The sequence below is a fragment of the Oncorhynchus kisutch genome, linkage group LG29, assembly GCF_002021735.2.
Source record: "Oncorhynchus kisutch isolate 150728-3 linkage group LG29, Okis_V2, whole genome shotgun sequence".
In the NCBI taxonomy this organism is placed as follows: Eukaryota; Metazoa; Chordata; class Actinopteri; order Salmoniformes; family Salmonidae; genus Oncorhynchus; species Oncorhynchus kisutch.
The window spans coordinates 9677698-9699480 of NC_034202.2; the positions used below are offsets into that span (position 1 = coordinate 9677698).

The 21783-nt window shown below is 45.3% G+C and overlaps 1 long non-coding RNA gene and 1 pseudogene across 1 annotated transcript in view; both read left to right on the top strand.

Moving 5' to 3' along the window:
* The window catches only part of LOC109884660 (uncharacterized), a 14102-nt gene extending 12653 nt beyond the window's left edge, over positions 1-1449 (top strand). The window contains exon 3 of the long non-coding RNA XR_002254404.2: positions 1297-1449. This is a non-coding gene — a long non-coding RNA (uncharacterized LOC109884660). The remainder of the gene's footprint in view (positions 1-1296) is intronic.
* A 71-nt stretch (positions 1450-1520) lies between these two features.
* Positions 1521-21783, top strand: part of LOC109884656 (unconventional myosin-XVIIIb-like) — a 46382-nt pseudogene continuing 26119 nt past the window's right edge.

Consider the following 21783-nt stretch of genomic DNA (forward strand, 5'->3'; position numbering starts at 1 on the left):
ATTTTTCTAAGTCCCCCTTTGTGGCACCTGACCACATGACTGGACTGTTGTCCAGGTGTGACAAAAGCAGGGCCTGCCTTGTTGATAGTGTTGTTAAGAAAGCAGAGCAGCGCTTTATTATTGACAGACCTCTCCCCATCTTAACTACTGTTGCATCAATATGCTTTGACATTTTCCATGTACATTTTAGTAGACGCTTTTATCAAGAGCAACTTAGTGCATACATTTTCATAATGGTCCCCCGTGGGAATCGAACCCACAACCCTGGCGTTGCAAGCGCCATGCTCTACCAACTGAGCTACACCATGTTGGTTTACAATCCAGGGTTACTCCAAGCAGTCTTGGAGTAAGTCTACTCAACTTACTCAATTTCCTCATTTATTTATTACAAGATTTACTAGAGGTTTAGGTTTTAGTGAATGATTTGCCCCAAATACAATGCTTTTAGTTTTTGAAATATTTAGGACAAATGTATGTCTTGCCACCCATTCTGAAACTGACTGCAACTCTTTGTTAAGTGTTGCAGTGATATCACCTGCTGTGGTAGCTGACGTGCATAGTGATGAGTCATGAGCATACGTAGACACACTGGCTTTACTCAGAGCCAGCGGTAGGTCATTAGTAAAGATTTTTTTAAATTAAGGGGCCTAGACAGCTGCCCTGTGGAATGCCTGACTCTACCTGGATTATGTTGGAGAGGTTTCCATTAAAGAACAACCTCTGTGTTCTGTTAGACAGGTAACTGTCTATCCACAATATAGCAGCCATAACACACATGTTTTTCCAGCAGCAGATTATGATCGATAATGTCTAAAGCTGTCCAGAAATCTAATAAAACCTTCCCCACAATCTTTTTATTATCAATTTCTCTGAGCCAAACATCAGTAATTTGTGTAAGTGCCATACATGTTGAATGCCCTTCTTGATGTTCATTTGTTTACTGTGAAATAGCACTGTATGCGTTAAAACACGTTTTTTTTTCAAACGTTTACTTGGCTATAACGTGTTTCCATTTGTACAAACATTGGAGTAAAACAAGCTTATTTTGGGTTTTGATGGGTTATGACAGTGGATCTCAGCACATGAGGCATTTGAAAGTTATTTTCTTCAAGAAGTAATGGGCATATATTAATAATATTATTAATAATGTTTTTAATGCAAAAATGGATGAGCCAACTAAGGATTCTAGCTTTAAGTGACTAATGGCTTTGATTTGATTTGATGGCTTTGTCATGAGACTTCCAATTGGTGGGTTTATATTGAGATTGACTGTGATTGGTGGGTTCTGTGTTCCAGCCACTCTGCTGAAACCAGACAAGGGAACCCCAGATCTCCCAGCAGGCCTAGTGAGAGTCCGAATGGGGGAAGACGGAACACTGCATGATGGCTTTGTCCTGAGACTTCCAATTGGTGGGTTTATACTGAGATTGTTTGTGATTGGTGGGTTCTGTGTTCCAGCCACTCTGCTGAAACCAGAAAAGGGAACCCCAGATCTCCCAGCAGGCCTAGTGAGAGTCCGAATGGAGGAAGACGGAACACTGCATGATGGCTTTGTCCTGAGACTTCCAATTGGTGGGTTTATACTGAGATTGTCTGTAATTGGTGGGTTGTGTGTTCCAGCCACTCTGCTGAAACCAGACAAGGGAACCCCAGATCTCCCAGCTGGCCTAGTGAGAGTCCGAATGGGGGAAGACGGAACACTGCATGATGTCTCTCTTTTCTCTTTCTCCCCAGTTGAATCCGTCTGAGTTGAACCTGTGTGAGGACTTGAGGGACCTGAGGGTGGAGCACTCCACACTTTAACCAGTCGAGCTAAAGCCAGCCTGCCCCTCACACACGCTGGACCCAACCTGCTCAACTTCTGGCTGCCGCTGAACCAACACGGAAAGGTGAACACACACACACTGCAGGAACCGTTTCTGCTGAGTGATTCATTCCAGGAAACCCAGTGTCTCTACTCTGGTCCGTCAGTGATAGGAGCAAGGTGCTATATTGCTGTAGTTCCACGCAAACTCTGATGAGAAGGGAATGTTGTGGTCTCCTCTCCCCAGACCCCTAATTCCCGTCGTGGGGACAGTGTGTGGGACACTCCCCCTGCCCTGGCCGCTCGAGTCAGGCGTGTGTATGTCTCCAAGGTTGGCACGCGCAGGGATCAGAGTGTGTGCGCAGTGGGACGCAGTGGCACGGGCAAGACCACCTCCTGCCAAGCTTTCACCCACACCCACTCCTCAAACAGGCTGGCACGGTCGGAGACAGCATCAGTGGTGAGTGCTTTGTGCGTGCATGTTTGCGTAATGTAATATGAAATCTTTGTGTATTTATGAAGGGTGTGAGGTAATAGCACACTGTGTGTAGAATGTTGTCTCTCCTTGTGTGTTTCCAGTGGAGTGTACCCAGGCAGTGTTTACGATCCTGAGGTCTTTTGGGTGTGTGAGCTCTCAGCACAGAGATGCCTCATCTCGCTTCGCTGTTAGTTCTCTCCCTGGACTTCAACCACACTGGACTGGCATCTGCTGTACACCTGCAGGAGACTGCTGGAGGACTGTAACGTAATGTGTACTGTTGTTTCAAGAGAGAGTTCCAGTAGACTTTGAAGCTCCAGAGACCAGTCCTGCTGTGGTGGTGTCCGCCATAGGCCAGCCCGCTCTACAGGTAATAAACACAACCCCCCCCCCCCCCCCCCTCCTCTTCCTGTACCTAACACATACACAATAACCAACCGTCTAAATAGACTACAGCTCCCAGCATCCTCTGGGAGCACTGCCACCAATGCCCAAGTGTTTTCCGGGCACGGATTGGCCCACCAGATGAACATGGTGTGCGTGTCTGTGTGTGTGTGTTCGGTGCGGGGGGGCGAAGGGAGACCCCAGAGGACTGCTGTGGGTTCTGGATGAGGAGAGGGTGACTCCGGGATCGACAGAAAACACTGTCCTGGAGAGAGTCTGCCAGTACTACAGCTCCACTGGTGAGACGGGGGGAGAGTGGTGAGGGGAGAGAGGGGGGTGAGGGGAGAGAGAGAACCAGAGAGAAAAGGGGGGAGGGCAGCTGTCCAAGGCACTGCAGCTGTCCAAGGCACTGCATCGCAGTCCCGACCTTGTTACAGTCCTGACCTTGTTTACAGTCCCGGCCTTGTTACAGTCCCGGCCTTGTTACAGTCCCGACCTTGTTACAGTCCTGACCTTGTTTACAGTCCCGGCCTTGTTACAGTCCCGGCCTTGTTTACAGTCCCGACCTTGTTTACAGTCCCGGCCTTGTTACAGTCCCGGCCTTGTTACAGTCCTGACCTTGTTTACAGTCCTGACCTTGTTTACAGTCCCGGCCTTGTTACAGTCCCGGCCTTGTTGCAGCGATGAGACAAGATCGTAATTGGATATCGAGAAATTGGGGAGAAAAGGGGGGGGGGTGCGTCTGTGTTTGTTTGCTAGTGTGTGACTTTGTGCAACAGCAGGAGTTTGGGCGAGAGTGTGTATGTCAGTGTTTTGTCCGTTTCAGTGATCCAGAAGATATTGTGCAAGCAGTGGTCGCGTTGTTCTGATGTATAGTAGTGTAGAAGTTCAGTTCTAATCTCTGTTTTTTCTCCTCAGTGCGTCAGTGTGAGCAGCCCCTGCAGTGGGAGGTGAGCCACCTGATGGGTTCTGACCCGACTGGATGGTTCAGCCTGGTTCAGAGCAACCAATCAGCGCTCAATGCCATCTCGCTGCTGCAGAAGTCCTCTGTGTAAGTGTTGCCCAATCTCAGATATACCTCTCCTTGGCTTATTACCATATTGTGTCAATCCAACTCTTTCAGATCTATTAAACGCGTATTATTGATGTGTGCCTTACAATAAAAAAATAAAAAAATGTTCGCTTCAACCTTTCCTTCTCTCTCTCTCTCTAGTTGGGTAGTGAAGACGCTGCCCCCCCCCCCCCCCCCGTCGAGGTGGGGGCAGCCAGGGCTCGCAACAGAGGAGTGGGGCTGTCAGAAAGACCTTCAGTGGAGAATTGGCCGCCATACGCAGGCACTCCCACTGTATATCAGTCAAACTACAGGCCGTAAGTACCCTAATACACACTCCCACTGTATATCAGTCAAACTACCGGCCGTAAGTACCCCAGTATACACTCCCACTGTATATCAGTCAAACTACAGGCCGTAAGTACCCTAATACACACTCCCACTGTATATCTGTCAAACTACAGGTCGTAAGTGCCCTAATACACACTCCCACTGTATATCAGTCAAACTACAGGCCGTAAGTACCCTAATACACACTCCCACTGTAAATCAGTCAAACTACCGGCCGTAAGTACCCTAATACACACTCCCAATGTATATCAGTCAAACTACCGGACGTAAGTACCCTAATACACACTCCCACTGTAAATCAGTCAAACTACAGGCCGTAAGTACCCTAATACACACTCCCACTGTAAATCAGTCAAACTACAGGCCGTAAGTACCCTAATACACACTCCCACTGTATATCAGTCAAACTACAGGCTATAAGTACCCCAGTATTTACTCCCACTGTATATCAGTCAAACTACCGGCCGTAAGTACCCCAGTATACACTCCCACTGTATATCAGTCAAACTACAGGCCGTAAGTACCCTAATACACACTCCCACTGTATATCAGTCAAACTACCGGCCGTAAGTACCCTAATACACACTCCCACTGTAAATCAGTCAAACTACAGGCCGTAAGTACCCTAATACACACTCCCACTGTATATCAGTCAAACTACAGGCCGTAAGTACCCTAATACACACTCCCACTGTATATCAGTCAAACTACAGGTCGTAAGTGCCCTAATACACACTCCCACTGTATATCAGTCAAACTACAGGCCGTAAGTACCCTAATACACACTCCCACTGTAAATCAGTCAAACTACAGGCCGTAAGTACCCTAATACACACTCCCACTGTATATCAGTCAAACTACAGGCCGTAAGTACCCTAATACACACTCCCACTGTATATCAGTCAAACTACAGGTCGTAAGTGCCCTAATACACACTCCCACTGTATATCAGTCAAACTACAGGCCGTAAGTACCCTAATACACACTCCCACTGTAAATCAGTCAAACTACCGGCCGTAAGTACCCTAATACACACTCCCACTGTATATCAGTCAAACTACAGGCCGTAAGTACCCTAATACACACTCCCACTGTATATCAGTCAAACTACCGGCCGTAAGTACCCTAATACACACTCCCACTGTAAATCAGTCAAACTACAGGCCGTAAGTACCCTAATACACACTCCCACTGTATATCAGTCAAACTACAGGCTGTAAGTACCCCAGTATTTACTCCCACTGTATATCAGTCAAACTACCGGCCGTAAGTACCCCAGTATACACTCCCACTGTATATCAGTCAAACTACAGGCCGTAAGTACCCTAATACACACTCCCACTGTATATCAGTCAAACTACCGGCCGTAAGTACCCTAATACACACTCCCACTGTATATCAGTCAAACTACCGGCCGTAAGTACCCCAGTATACACTCCCACTGTATATCAGTCAAACTACAGGCCGTAAGTACCCTAATACACACTCCCACTGTATATCAGTCAAACTACAGGCCGTAAGTTCCCTAATACACACTCCCACTGTATATCAGTCAAACTACCGGCCGTAAGTACCCTAATACACACTCCCACTGTAAATCAGTCAAACTACAGGCCGTAAGTACCCTAATACACACTCCCACTGTATATCAGTCAAACTACTGGCCGTAAGTACCCTAATACACACTCCCACTGTAAATCAGTCAAACTACAGGCCGTAAGTACCCTAATACACACTCCCACTGTATATCAGTCAAACTACTGGCCGTAAGTACCCTAATACACACTCCCACTGTAAATCAGTCAAACTACAGGCCGTAAGTACCCTAATACACACTCCCACTGTATATCAGTCAAACTACAGGCCGTAAGTACCCTAATACACACTCCCACTGTATATCAGTCAAACTACAGGCCGTAAGTACCCTAATACACACTCCCACTGTAAATCAGTCAAACTACAGGCCGTAAGTACCCTAATACACACCCCCACTGTATATCAGTCAAACTACAGGCCGTAAGTACCCTAATACACACTCCCACTGTATATCAGTCAAACTACAGGCCGTAAGTACCCTAATACACACTCCCACTGTATATCAGTCAAACTACAGGCCGTAAGTACCCTAATACACACTCCCACTGTATATCAGTCAAACTACAGGTCGTAAGTGCCCTAATACACACTCCCACTGTATATCAGTCAAACTACAGGCCGTAAGTACCCTAATACACACTCCCACTGTAAATCAGTCAAACTACCGGCCGTAAGTACCCTTATACACACTCCCACTGTATATCAGTCAAACTACAGGCCGTAAGTACCCTAATACACACTCCCACTGTATATCAGTCAAACTACCGGCCGTAAGTACCCTAATACACACTCCCACTGTAAATCAGTCAAACTACAGGCCGTAAGTACCCTAATACACACTCCCACTGTAAATCAGTCAAACTACAGGCTGTAAGTACCCCAGTATTTACTCCCACTGTATATCAGTCAAACTACCGGCCGTAAGTACCCCAGTATACACTCCCACTGTATATCAGTCAAACTACAGGCCGTAAGTACCCTAATACACACTCCCACTGTATATCAGTCAAACTACCGGCCGTAAGTACCCTAATACACACTCCCACTGTATATCAGTCAAACTACCTGCCGTAAGTACCCTAATACACACTCCCACTGTAAATCAGTCAAACTACAGGCCGTAAGTACCCTAATACACACTCCCACTGTAAATCTGTCAAACTACAGGCCGTAAGTACCCTAATACACACTCCCACTGTATATCAGTCAAACTACAGGCTGTAAGTACCCCAGTATTTACTCCCACTGTATATCAGTCAAACTACCGGCCGTAGTACCCCAGTATACACTCCCACTGTATATCAGTCAAACTACAGGCCGTAATACCCTAATACACACTCCACTGTATATCAGTCAAACTAAACCGGCCGTAAGTACCCTAATACACACTCCCACTGTATATCAGTCAAACTACGGGCCGTAAGTACCCTAATACACACTCCCACTGTAAATCAGTCAAACTACAGGCCGTAAGTACCCTAATACACACTCCCACTGTAAATCAGTCAAACTACAGGCCGTAAGTACCCTAATACACACTCCAACTGTATATCAGGTCAAACTACAGGCCGTAAGTACCCTAATACACACTCGAACTGTATATCAGTCAAACTACAGGCGTAAGTACCCTAATACACACTCCCACTGTATATCAGTCAAACTACAGGGTCGTAAGTGCCCAAATACCACTCCCACTGTATATCAGTCAAACTACAGGCCGGTAGACCCTAATACACACTCCCACTGTAAATCAGTCCAAACTACAGGCCGTTAAGTACCCTCCAGATACACACTCGCCACTGTATATCAGTCAAACTAACAGGCCGTAAGTACCCTAATACACCTCCCCACTGTTATATCAGTCAAACTAACAGGCCGTAAGTGCCCTAATACACACTCCCACTGATTATATCAGTCAAACTACAGGCCGTAGTACCCCTAATACACACTCCCACTGCGTATATCAGTCAAAACTACAGCCTAAGCTTACCCTAATACACACTCCCACTGGATATCAGTCAAACACAGGCCGTAAGGTACCCTAATATTACATCCCACTGTATAAATCAGTCAAACTACGGCCGTAAGTACCCTAATACACAGCTCCCACTGTATATCAGTCAAACTACAGGCCGTAAGTACCCCAGTATACACTCCCACTGTATATCAGTCAAACTACGGCCGTAAGTACCCTAATACACACTCCCACTGTATATCAGTCAAACTACAGGCCGTAAGTACCCTAATACACACTCCCACTGTATATCAGTCAAACTACCGGCCGTAAGTACCCTAATACACACTCCCACTGTATATCAGTCAAACTACAGGCCGTAAGTACCCTAATACACACTCCCACTGTATATCAGTCAAACTACAGGCCGTAAGTACCCTAATACACACTCCCACTGTATATCAGTCAAACTACAGGCCGTAAGTACCCTAATACACACTCCCACTGTATATCAGTCAAACTACCGGCCGTAAGTACCCTAATACACACTCCCACTGTATATCAGTCAAACTACAGGCCGTAAGTACCCTAATACACACTCCCACTGTATATCAGTCAAACTACAGGCCGTAAGTACCCTAATACACACTACGCGGCCCGTAAGTACCCTAATACACCTCCCACTGTTATATCAGTCAAACTACCGGCGCGTAAGTACCTAATACACACTCCACTGTAAATCAGTCAAACTACAGGCCGTAAGTACCCTATACACACTCCCACTGTAAATCAGTCAAACTACAGGCCGTAATACCCTAATACACACTCCCACTGTATATCAGTCAAATCTACAGGCCGTAAGTACCCTAATACACACTCCCACTGTATATCAGTCAAACTACTGGCTGTAAGTAGCCCAGCAATACATTCCCACTGTATATCAGTCAAACTACAGCCGTAAGTACCCTAATACACACTCCCACTGTATATCAGTCAAACTACAGGCCGTAAGTACCCTAATACACACTCCCACTGTATATCAGTCAAACTACCGGCCGTAAGTACCCTAATACACACTCCCACTGTATATCAGTCAAACTACTGGCTGTAAGTACCCTCAGCATACATCCCACTGTATATCAGTCAAACTACAGGCCGTAAGTACCCTAATACACACTCCCACTGTATATCAGTCAAACTACAGGCTGTAAGTACCCCAGTATTTACTCCCACTGTATATCAGTCAACTACCGGCCGTAAGTACCCCAGTATACACTCCCACTGATATAGTCGAGTCAAAACACAAGGCCGTAAGTACCCTAATACACACTCCCACTGTACATCAGTCAAACAACCGGCGTAATACCTAATACACACTCCCACTGTAATCAAGTCAACTACCGGCCGTCAAGTACCAATACACACTCCCACTGTCATATCAGTCAAACTAACTGGCCGTAAAGTACCCCACATACACTCCCACTGTATATCAGTCAAAACTACAGGCCGTAAGTCCCTAATACACACTCCCCACTGTATATCAGCAAACTACAGGCCGGTAAGTACCCTAATACAACACTCCCACTGTTATATCAGTCCAACCCTACGGCCGTAAGTACCCCCCTAATACCACATCCCACTGTATATCAGTCAAACTACCGCCGTCCAGTACCCCAGCATACTTCCCACTGTATATCAGTCAACCTACAGCCGTCCACTGTATATCAGTCAAACTACAGGCCGTAAGTACCCCAATACACACTCCCACTGTATATCAGTCAAACTACAGGCCCGTAAGTACCCAATACACACTCCACTGTAATATCAGTCAAACTACAGGCCGTAAGTACCCAATACACACTCCCACTGTATATCAGTCAAACTACAGGCCGTAAGTACCCTCAATACACCCCCCACTGTAATCAGTCAAACACCAGGCCGTAAGTACCCTATACTCCACTGTTATATCAGTTAAACTACCAGGCCGTAAGTACCCTCAATAACACTCCCACTGTATATCAGTCAAACTACAGGCCGTAAGTACCCTAATACACACTCCCACTGTATATCAGTCAAACTAACAGGCCGTAAGTACCCTAATACACACTCCCACTGTATATCGTCAAACTACAGGCCGTAAGTACCCTAATACAACACTCCCACTGTATATCAGTCAACTACAGGCCGTAAGTACCCTAATACACCACTCCCACTGTAATATCAGTCAAACTACAGGCCGTAAGTACCCATATAACACTCCCACTGTATATCAGTCAAACTACAGGCCGTAAGTACCCTAATACACACTCCCACTGTATATCAGTCAAACTACAGGCCGTAAGTACCCTAATACACACTCCCACTGTATATCAGTCAAACTACAGGCCGTAAGTACCCTAATACACACTCCCACTGTATATCAGTCAAACTACAGGCCGTAAGTACCCTAATACACACTCCCACTGTATATCAGTCAAACTACAGGCCGTAAGTACCCTAATACACACTCCCACTGTATATCAGTCAAACTACAGGCCGTAAGTACCCTAATACACACTCCCACTGTATATCAGTCAAACTACCGGCCGTAAGTACCCTAATACACACTCCCACTGTATATCAGTCAAACTACAGGCCGTAAGTACCCTAATACACACTCCCAATGTATATCAGTCAAACTACTGCTGTAAGTACCCAGCATACAATTCCCACTGTATTATCAGTCAAACTACAGGCGTAAGTACCCTAATACACACTCCCACTGTATATCAGTCAAACTAAGGCCGTAAGTACCCTAATACACACTCAACTGTTATATGCAGTCAAACTACAGGCCGTAAGTACCCTAATACACACTCCCACTGTATATCAGTCAAGACTACAGGTCGTAAGTGCCCTAATACACACTCCCACTGTATATCAGTCCAACTACAGCGTAAGTACCCTAATACACACTCCCACTGTAAATCAGTCAAACTACAGGCCGTAAGTACGCCTAATACACACTCCCACTGTATATCAGTCAAACTACAGGCCGTAAGTACCCTAATACACACTCCCACTGTATATCAGTCAAACTACAGGTCGTAAGTGCCCTAATACACACTCCCACTGTATATCAGTCAAACTACAGGCCGTAAGTACCCTAATACACACTCCCACTGTAAATCAGTCAAACTACCGCCGTAAGTACCCTAATACACACTCCCACTGTATATCAGTCAAACTACAGGCCGTAAGTACCCTAATACACACTCCCCACTGTATATCAGTCAAACTACAGGTCCGTAAGTGCCCTAATACACACTCCACTGTAATCAGTCAAACTACAGGCCGTAAGTACCCTAATACACACTCCCACTGTATATCAGTCAAACTACAGGCCTGTAAGTACCCAGTATTACACACTCCCACTGTATATCAGTCAAACTACAGGCCGTAAGTACCCAGTATACCACTCCCACTGTATATCAGTCAAACTACAGGCCGTAAGTACCCTAATACACACTCCCACTGTATATCAGTCAAACTACAGGCCGTAAGTACCCTAATACACACTCCCACTGTATATCAGTCAAACTACAGGCCGTAAGTACCCCAGTATACACTCCCACTGTATATCAGTCAAACTACAGGCCGTAAGTACCCTAATACACACTCCCACTGTAATCAGTCAAACTACAGGCCGTAAGTACCCTAATACACACTCCCACTGTATATCGTCAAACTACCGGCCGTAAGTTACCCCAGTATACACTCCACTGTATATCAGTCAAACTACAGGCCGTAAGTACCCCTAATACACACTCCCACTGTATATCAGTCAAACTAAGGCTGTAAGTTCCCTAATACACACTCCCACTGTATATCAGTCAAATTACCGCCGTAAGTACCCTAATCACACTCCCACTTGTAAATCAGTCAACTACCAGGCCGTAAGGTACCCTAATACACACTCCCCACTGTATATGCAGTCAAACTACTGGCCGTAAGTACCCTAATACACACTCCCACTGTAAATCAGTCAAACTACAGGCCGTAAAGTACCCTAATACACACTCCCACTGTAAATCAGTCAAACTACAGGCCGTAAGTACCCCTAATACACACTCCCACTGTATATCAGTCAAACTACAGGCCGTAAGTACCCTAATACACACTCCCACTGTATATCAGTCAAACTACAGGCCGTAAGTACCCTAATACACACCCCACTGTATATCAGTCAAACTACAGGCCGTAAGTACCCTAATACACACTCCCACTGTAAATCAGTCAAACTACAGGCCGTAAGTACCCTAATACACACCCCCACTGTATATCAGTCAAACTACAGGCCGTAAGTACCCTAATACACACTCCCACTGTATATCAGTCAAACTACAGGCCGTAAGTACCCTAATACACACTCCCACTGTATATCAGTCAAACTACAGGCCGTAAGTACCCTAATACACACTCCCACTGTATATCAGTCAAACTACAGGTCGTAAGTGCCCTAATACACACTCCCCACTGTATATCAGTCAAACTACAGGCCGTAAGTACCCTAATACACACTCCCACTGTAAATCAGTCAAACTACCGGCCGTAAGTACCCTTATACACACTCCCACTGTATATCAGTCAAACTACAGGCCGTAAGTACCCTAATACCACACTCCCACTGTATATCAGTCAAACTACCGGCCGTAAGTACCCTAATACACACTCCCACTGTAAATCAGTCAAACTACAGGCCGTAAGTACCCTAATACACACTCCCACTGTAAATCAGTCAAACTACAGGCTGTAAGTACCCCAGTATTTACTCCCACTGTATATCAGTCCAAACTACCGGCCGTAAGTACCCCAGTATACACTCCCACTGTATATCAGTCAAACTACAGGCCGTAAGTACCCTAATACACACTCCCACTGTATATCAGTCAAACTACCGGCCGTAAGTACCCTAATACACACTCCCACTGTATATCAGTCAAACTACCTGCCGTAAGTACCCTAATACACACTCCCACTGTATATCAGTCAAACTACCGGCCGTAAGTACCCTAATACACACTCCCACTGTAAATCAGTCAAACTACAGGCCGTAAGTACCCTAATACACACTCCCACTGTAAATCAGTCAAACTACAGGCTGTAAGTACCCCAGTATTTACTCCCACTGTATATCAGTCAAACTACCGGCCGTAAGTACCCCAGTATACACTCCCACTGTATATCAGTCAAACTACAGGCCGTAAGTACCCTAATACACACTCCCACTGTATATCAGTCAAACTACCGGCCGTAAGTACCCTAATACACACTCCCACTGTATATCAGTCAAACTACCGGCCGTAAGTACCCTAATACACACTCCCACTGTAAATCAGTCAAACTACAGGCCGTAATACCCTAATACACACTCCCACTGTATATCAGTCAAACTACAGGCCGTAAGTACCCTAATACACACTCCCACTGTATATCAGTCAAACTACAGGCCGTAAGTACCCTAATACACACTCCCACTGTATATCAGTCAAACTACCGGCCGTAAGTACCCTAATACACACTCCCACTGTAAATCAGTCAAACTACAGGCCGTAAGTACCCTAATACACACTCCCACTGTATATCAGTCAAACTACAGGCTGTAAGTACCCCAGTATTTACTCCCACTGTATATCAGTCAAACTACCGGCCGTAAGTACCCCAGTATACACTCCCACTGTATATCAGTCAAACTACAGGCCGTAAGTACCCTAATACACACTCCCACTGTATATCAGTCAAACTACCGGCCGTAAGTACCCTAATACACACTCCCACTGTATATCAGTCAAACTACCGGCCGTAAGTACCCCAGTATACACTCCCACTGTATATCAGTCAAACTACAGGCCGTAAGTACCCTAATACACACTCCCACTGTATATCAGTCAAACTACAGGCCGTAAGTTCCCTAATACACACTCCCACTGTATATCAGTCAAACTACCGGCCGTAAGTACCCTAATACACACTCCCACTGTAAATCAGTCAAACTACAGGCCGTAAGTACCCTAATACACACTCCCACTGTATATCAGTCAAACTACTGGCCGTAAGTACCCTAATACACACTCCCACTGTAAATCAGTCAAACTACAGGCCGTAAGTACCCTAATACACACTCCCACTGTATATCAGTCAAACTACTGGCCGTAAGTACCCTAATACACACTCCCACTGTAAATCAGTCAAACTACAGGCCGTAAGTACCCTAATACACACTCCCACTGTATATCAGTCAAACTACAGGCCGTAAGTACCCTAATACACACTCCCACTGTATATCAGTCAAACTACAGGCCGTAAGTACCCTAATACACACTCCCACTGTAAATCAGTCAAACTACAGGCCGTAAGTACCCTAATACACACCCCCACTGTATATCAGTCAAACTACAGGCCGTAAGTACCCTAATACACACTCCCACTGTATATCAGTCAAACTACAGGCCGTAAGTACCCTAATACACACTCCCACTGTATATCAGTCAAACTACAGGCCGTAAGTACCCTAATACACACTCCCACTGTATATCAGTCAAACTACAGGTCGTAAGTGCCCTAATACACACTCCCACTGTATATCAGTCAAACTACAGGCCGTAAGTACCCTAATACACACTCCCACTGTAAATCAGTCAAACTACCGGCCGTAAGTACCCTTATACACACTCCCACTGTATATCAGTCAAACTACAGGCCGTAAGTACCCTAATACACACTCCCACTGTATATCAGTCAAACTACCGGCCGTAAGTACCCTAATACACACTCCCACTGTAAATCAGTCAAACTACAGGCCGTAAGTACCCTAATACACACTCCCACTGTAAATCAGTCAAACTACAGGCTGTAAGTACCCCAGTATTTACTCCCACTGTATATCAGTCAAACTACCGGCCGTAAGTACCCTAATACACACTCCCACTGTATATCAGTCAAACTACAGGCCGTAAGTACCCTAATACACACTCCCACTGTATATCAGTCAAACTACAGGTCGTAAGTGCCCTAATACACACTCCCACTGTATATCAGTCAAACTACAGGCCGTAAGTACCCTAATACACACTCCCACTGTAAATCAGTCAAACTACCGGCCGTAAGTACCCTTATACACACTCCCACTGTATATCAGTCAAACTACAGGCCGTAAGTACCCTAATACACACTCCCACTGTATATCAGTCAAACTACCGGCCGTAAGTACCCTAATACACACTCCCACTGTAAATCAGTCAAACTACAGGCCGTAAGTACCCTAATACACACTCCCACTGTAAATCAGTCAAACTACAGGCTGTAAGTACCCCAGTATTTACTCCCACTGTATATCAGTCAAACTACCGGCCGTAAGTACCCCAGTATACACTCCCACTGTATATCAGTCAAACTACAGGCCGTAAGTACCCTAATACACACTCCCACTGTATATCAGTCAAACTACCGGCCGTAAGTACCCTAATACACACTCCCACTGTATATCAGTCAAACTACCTGCCGTAAGTACCCTAATACACACTCCCACTGTAAATCAGTCAAACTACAGGCCGTAAGTACCCTAATACACACTCCCACTGTAAATCTGTCAAACTACAGGCCGTAAGTACCCTAATACACACTCCCACTGTATATCAGTCAAACTACAGGCTGTAAGTACCCCAGTATTTACTCCCACTGTATATCAGTCAAACTACCGGCCGTAAGTACCCCAGTATACACTCCCACTGTATATCAGTCAAACTACAGGCCGTAAGTACCCTAATACACACTCCCACTGTATATCAGTCAAACTACCGGCCGTAAGTACCCTAATACACACTCCCACTGTATATCAGTCAAACTACCGGCCGTAAGTACCCTAATACACACTCCCACTGTAAATCAGTCAAACTACAGGCCGTAATACCCTACTACACACTCCCACTGTATATCAGTCAAACTACAGGCCGTAAGTACCCTAATACACACTCCCACTGTATATCAGTCAAACTACTGGCTGTAAGTACCCCAGCATACATTCCCACTGTATATCAGTCAAACTACAGGCCGTAAGTACCCTAATACACACTCCCACTGTATATCAGTCAAACTACAGGCCGTAAGTACCCTAATACACACTCCCACTGTAAATCAGTCAAACTACCGGCCGTAAGTACCCTTATACACACTCCCACTGTATATCAGTCAAACTACAGGCCGTAAGTACCCTAATACACACTCCCACTGTATATCAGTCAAACTACCGGCCGTAAGTACCCTAATACACACTCCCACTGTATATCAGTCAAACTACCTGCCGTAAGTACCCTAATACACACTCCCACTGTAAATCAGTCAAACTACAGGCCGTAAGTACCCTAATACACACTCCCACTGTAAATCTGTCAAACTACAGGCCGTAAGTACCCTAATACACACTCCCACTGTATATCAGTCAAACTACAGGCTGTAAGTACCCCAGTATTTACTCCCACTGTATATCAGTCAAACTACCGGCCGTAAGTACCCCAGTATACACTCCCACTGTATATCAGTCAAACTACAGGCCGTAAGTACCCTAATACACACTCCCACTGTATATCAGTCAAACTACCGGCCGTAAGTACCCTAATACACACTCCCACTGTATATCAGTCAAACTACCGGCCGTAAGTACCCTAATACACACTCCCACTGTAAATCAGTCAAACTACAGGCCGTAAGTACCCTAATACACACTCCCACTGTAAATCAGTCAAACTACAGGCCGTAATACCCTAATACACACTCCCACTGTATATCAGTCAAACTACAGGCCGTAAGTACCCTAATACACACTCCCACTGTATATCAGTCAAACTACTGGCTGTAAGTACCCCAGCATACATTCCCACTGTATATCAGTCAAACTACAGGCCGTAAGTACCCTAATACACACTCCCACTGTATATCAGTCAAACTACAGGCCGTAAGTACCCTAATACACACTCCCACTGTAAATCAGTCAAACTACCGGCCGTAAGTACCCTTATACACACTCCCACTGTATATCAGTCAAACTACAGGCCGTAAGTACCCTAATACACACTCCCACTGTATATCAGTCAAACTACCGGCCGTAAGTACCCTAATACACACTCCCACTGTAAATCAGTCAAACTACAGGCCGTAAGTACCCCAGTATTTACTCCCACTGTATATCAGTCAAACTACCGGCCGTAAGTACCCCAGTATACACTCCCACTGTATATCAGTCAAACTACAGGCCGTAAGTACCCTAATACACACTCCCACTGTATATCAGTCAAACTACCGGCCGTAAGTACCCTAATACACACTCCCACTGTATATCAGTCAAACTACCGGCCGTAAGTACCCTAATACACACTCCCACTGTATATCAGTCAAACTACCGGCCGTAAGTACCCTAATACACACTCCCACTGTAAATCAGTCAAACTACAGGCCGTAAGTACCCTATACACACTCCCACTGTAAATCAGTCAAACTACAGGCCGTAATACCCTAATACACACTCCCACTGTATATCAGTCAAACTACTGGCTGTAAGTACCCCAGCATACATTCCCACTGTATATCAGTCAAACTACAGGCCGTAAGTACCCTAATACACACTCCCACTGTATATCAGTCAAACTACAGGCCGTAAGTACCCTAATACACACTCCCACTGTATATCAGTCAAACTACCGGCCGTAAGTACCCTAATACACACTCCCACTGTATATCAGTCAAACTACTGGCTGTAAGTACCCCAGCATACATTCCCACTGTATATCAGTCAAACTACAGGCCGTAAGTACCCTAATACACACTCCCACTGTATATCAGTCAAACTACAGGCTGTAAGTACCCCAGTATTTACTCCCACTGTATATCAGTCAAACTACCGGCCGTAAGTACCCCAGTATACACTCCCACTGTATATCAGTCAAACTACAGGCCGTAAGTACCCTAATACACACTCCCACTGTATATCAGTCAAACTACCGGCCGTAAGTACCCTAATACACACTCCCACTGTATATCAGTCAAACTACCGGCCGTAAGTACCCTAATACACACTCCCACTGTAAATCAGTCAAACTACAGGCCGTAAGTACCCTAATACACACTCCCACTGTAAATCTGTCAAACTACAGGCCGTAAGTACCCTAATACACACTCTCACTGTATATCAGTCAAACTACAGGCTGTAAGTACCCCAGTATTTACTCCCACTGTATATCAGTCAAACTACCGGCCGTAAGTACCCCAGTATACACTCCCACTGTATATCAGTCAAACTACAGGCCGTAAGTACCCTAATACACACTCCCACTGTATATCAGTCAAACTACCGGCCGTAAGTACCCTAATACACACTCCCACTGTATATCAGTCAAACTACCGGCCGTAAGTACCCTAATACACACTCCCACTGTAAATCAGTCAAACTACAGGCCGTAAGTACCCTAATACACACTCCCACTGTAAATCAGTCAAACTACAGGCCGTAATACCCTAATACACACTCCCACTGTATATCAGTCAAACTACAGGCCGTAAGTACCCTAATACACACTGTATATCAGTCAAACTACTGGCTGTAAGTACCCCAGCATACATTCCCACTGTATATCAGTCAAACTACAGGCCGTAAGTACCCTAATACACACTCCCACTGTATATCAGTCAAACTACAGGCCGTAAGTACCCTAATACACACTCCCACTGTAAATCAGTCAAACTACCGGCCGTAAGTACCCTTATACACACTCCCACTGTATATCAGTCAAACTACAGGCCGTAAGTACCCTAATACACACTCCCACTGTATATCAGTCAAACTACCGGCCGTAAGTACCCTAATACACACTCCCACTGTAAATCAGTCAAACTACAGGCCGTAAGTACCCCAGTATTTACTCCCACTGTATATCAGTCAAACTACCGGCCGTAAGTACCCCAGTATACACTCCCACTGTATATCAGTCAAACTACAGGCCGTAAGTACCCTAATACACACTCCCACTGTATATCAGTCAAACTACCGGCCGTAAGTACCCTAATACACACTCCCACTGTATATCAGTCAAACTACCGGCCGTAAGTACCCTAATACACACTCCCACTGTATATCAGTCAAACTACCGGCCGTAAGTACCCTAATACACACTCCCACTGTAAATCAGTCAAACTACAGGCCGTAAGTACCCTATACACACTCCCACTGTAAATCAGTCAAACTACAGGCCGTAATACCCTAATACACACTCCCACTGTATATCAGTCAAACTACTGGCTGTAAGTACCCCAGCATACATTCCCACTGTATATCAGTCAAACTACAGGCCGTAAGTACCCTAATACACACTCCCACTGTATATCAGTCAAACTACAGGCCGTAAGTACCCTAATACACACTCCCACTGTATATCAGTCAAACTACCGGCCGTAAGTACCCTAATACACACTCCCACTGTATATCAGTCAAACTACTGGCTGTAAGTACCCCAGCATACATTCCCACTGTATATCAGTCAAACTACAGGCCGTAAGTACCCTAATACACACTCCCACTGTATATCAGTCAAACTACAGGCTGTAAGTACCCCAGTATTTACTCCCACTGTATATCAGTCAAACTACCGGCCGTAAGTACCCCAGTATACACTCCCACTGTATATCAGTCAAACTACAGGCCGTAAGTACCCTAATACACACTCCCACTGTATATCAGTCAAACTACCGGCCGTAAGTACCCTAATACACACTCCCACTGTATATCAGTCAAACTACCGGCCGTAAGTACCCTAATACACACTCCCACTGTAAATCAGTCAAACTACAGGCCGTAAGTACCCTAATACACACTCCCACTGTAAATCTGTCAAACTACAGGCCGTAAGTACCCTAATACACACTCCCACTGTATATCAGTCAAACTACAGGCTGTAAGTACCCCAGTATTTACTCCCACTGTATATCAGTCAAACTACCGGCCGTAAGTACCCCAGTATACACTCCCACTGTATATCAGTCAAACTACAGGCCGTAAGTACCCTAATACACACTCCCACTGTAAATCAGTCAAACTACAGGCCGTAATACCCTAATACACACTCCCACTGTATATCAGTCAAACTACAGGCCGTAAGTACCCTAATACACACTCCCACTGTATATCAGTCAAACTACTGGCTGTAAGAACCCCAGCATACATTCCCACTGTATATCAGTCAAACTACAGGCCGTAAGTACCCTAATACACACTCCCACTGTATATCAGTCAAACTACAGGCCGTAAGTACCCTAATACACACTCCCACTGTATATCAGTCAAACTACCGGCCGTAAGTACCCTAATACACACTCCCACTGTATATCAGTCAAACTACTGGCTGTAAGTACCCCAGCATACATTCCCACTGTATATCAGTCAAACTACAGGCCGTAAGTACCCTAATACACACTCCCACTGTATATCAGTCAAACTACAGGCCGTAAGTACCCCAATACACACTCCCACTATATATCAGTCAAACTACAGGCCGTAAGTACCCCAATACACACTCCCACTGTATATCAGTCAAACTACAGGCCGTAAGTACCCCAATACACACTCCCACTGTATATCAGTCAAACTACAGGCCGTAAGTACCTCAATACACACTCCCACTGTATATCAGTCAAACTACAGGCCGTAAGTACCCTAATACACACTCCCACTGTATATCAGTCAAACTACAGGCCGTAAGTACCCTAATACACACTCCCACTGTATATCAGTCAAACTACAGGCCGTAAGTACCCTAATACACACTCCCACTGTATATCAGTCAAACTACAGGCCGTAAGTACCCTAATATACACTCCCACTGTATATCAGTCAAACTACAGGCCGTAAGTACCCTAATACACACTCCCACTGTATATCAGTCAAACTACAGGCCGTAAGTACCCTAATACACACTCCCACTGTATATCAGTCAAACTACAGGACGCAAGTACCCCAGTATACACTCCCACTGTATATCAGTCAAACTACAGGCCGTAAGTACCCTAATACACACTCCCACTGTATATCAGTCAAACTACAGGCCGTAAGTACCCTAATACACACTCCCACTGTATATCAGTCAAACTACAGGTCGTAAGTGCCCTAATACACACTCCCACTGTATATCAGTCAAACTACAGGCCGTAAGTACCCTAATACACACTCCCACTGTAAATCAGTCAAACTACCGGCCGTAAGTACCCTAATACACACTCCCAATGTATATCAGTCAAACTACAGGCCGTAAGTACCCTAATACACACTCCCACTGTATATCAGTCAAACTACAGGCCGTAAGTACCCTAATACACACTCCCACTGTATATCAGTCAAACTACTGGCTGTAAGTACCCCAGCATACATTCCCACTGTATATCAGTCAAACTACAGGCCGTAAGTACCCTAATACACACTCCCACTGTATATCAGTCAAACTACAGGCCGTAAGTACCCTAATACACACTCCCACTGTAAATCAGTCAAACTACCGGCCGTAAGTACCCTTATACACACTCCCACTGTATATCAGTCAAACTACAGGCCGTAAGTACCCTAATACACACTCCCACTGTATATCAGTCAAACTACCGGCCGTAAGTACCCTAATACACACTCCCACTGTAAATCAGTCAAACTACAGGCCGTAAGTACCCTAATACACACTCCCACTGTAAATCAGTCAAACTACAGGCTGTAAGTACCCCAGTATTTACTCCCACTGTATATCAGTCAAAACTACCGGCCGTAAGTACCCCAGTATACACTCCCACTGTATATCAGTCAAACTACAGGTCGTAAGTACCCTAATACACACTCCCACTGTATATCAGTCAAACTACCGGCCGTAAGTACCCTAATACACACTCCCACTGTATATCAGTCAAACTACCGGCCGTAAGTACCCTAATACACACTCCCACTGTAAATCAGTCAAACTACAGGCCGTAAGTACCCTAATACACACTCCCACTGTAAATCTGTCAAACTACAGGCCGTAAGTACCCTAATACACACTCCCACTGTATATCAGTCAAACTACAGGCTGTAAGTACCCCAGTATTTACTCCCACTGTATATCAGT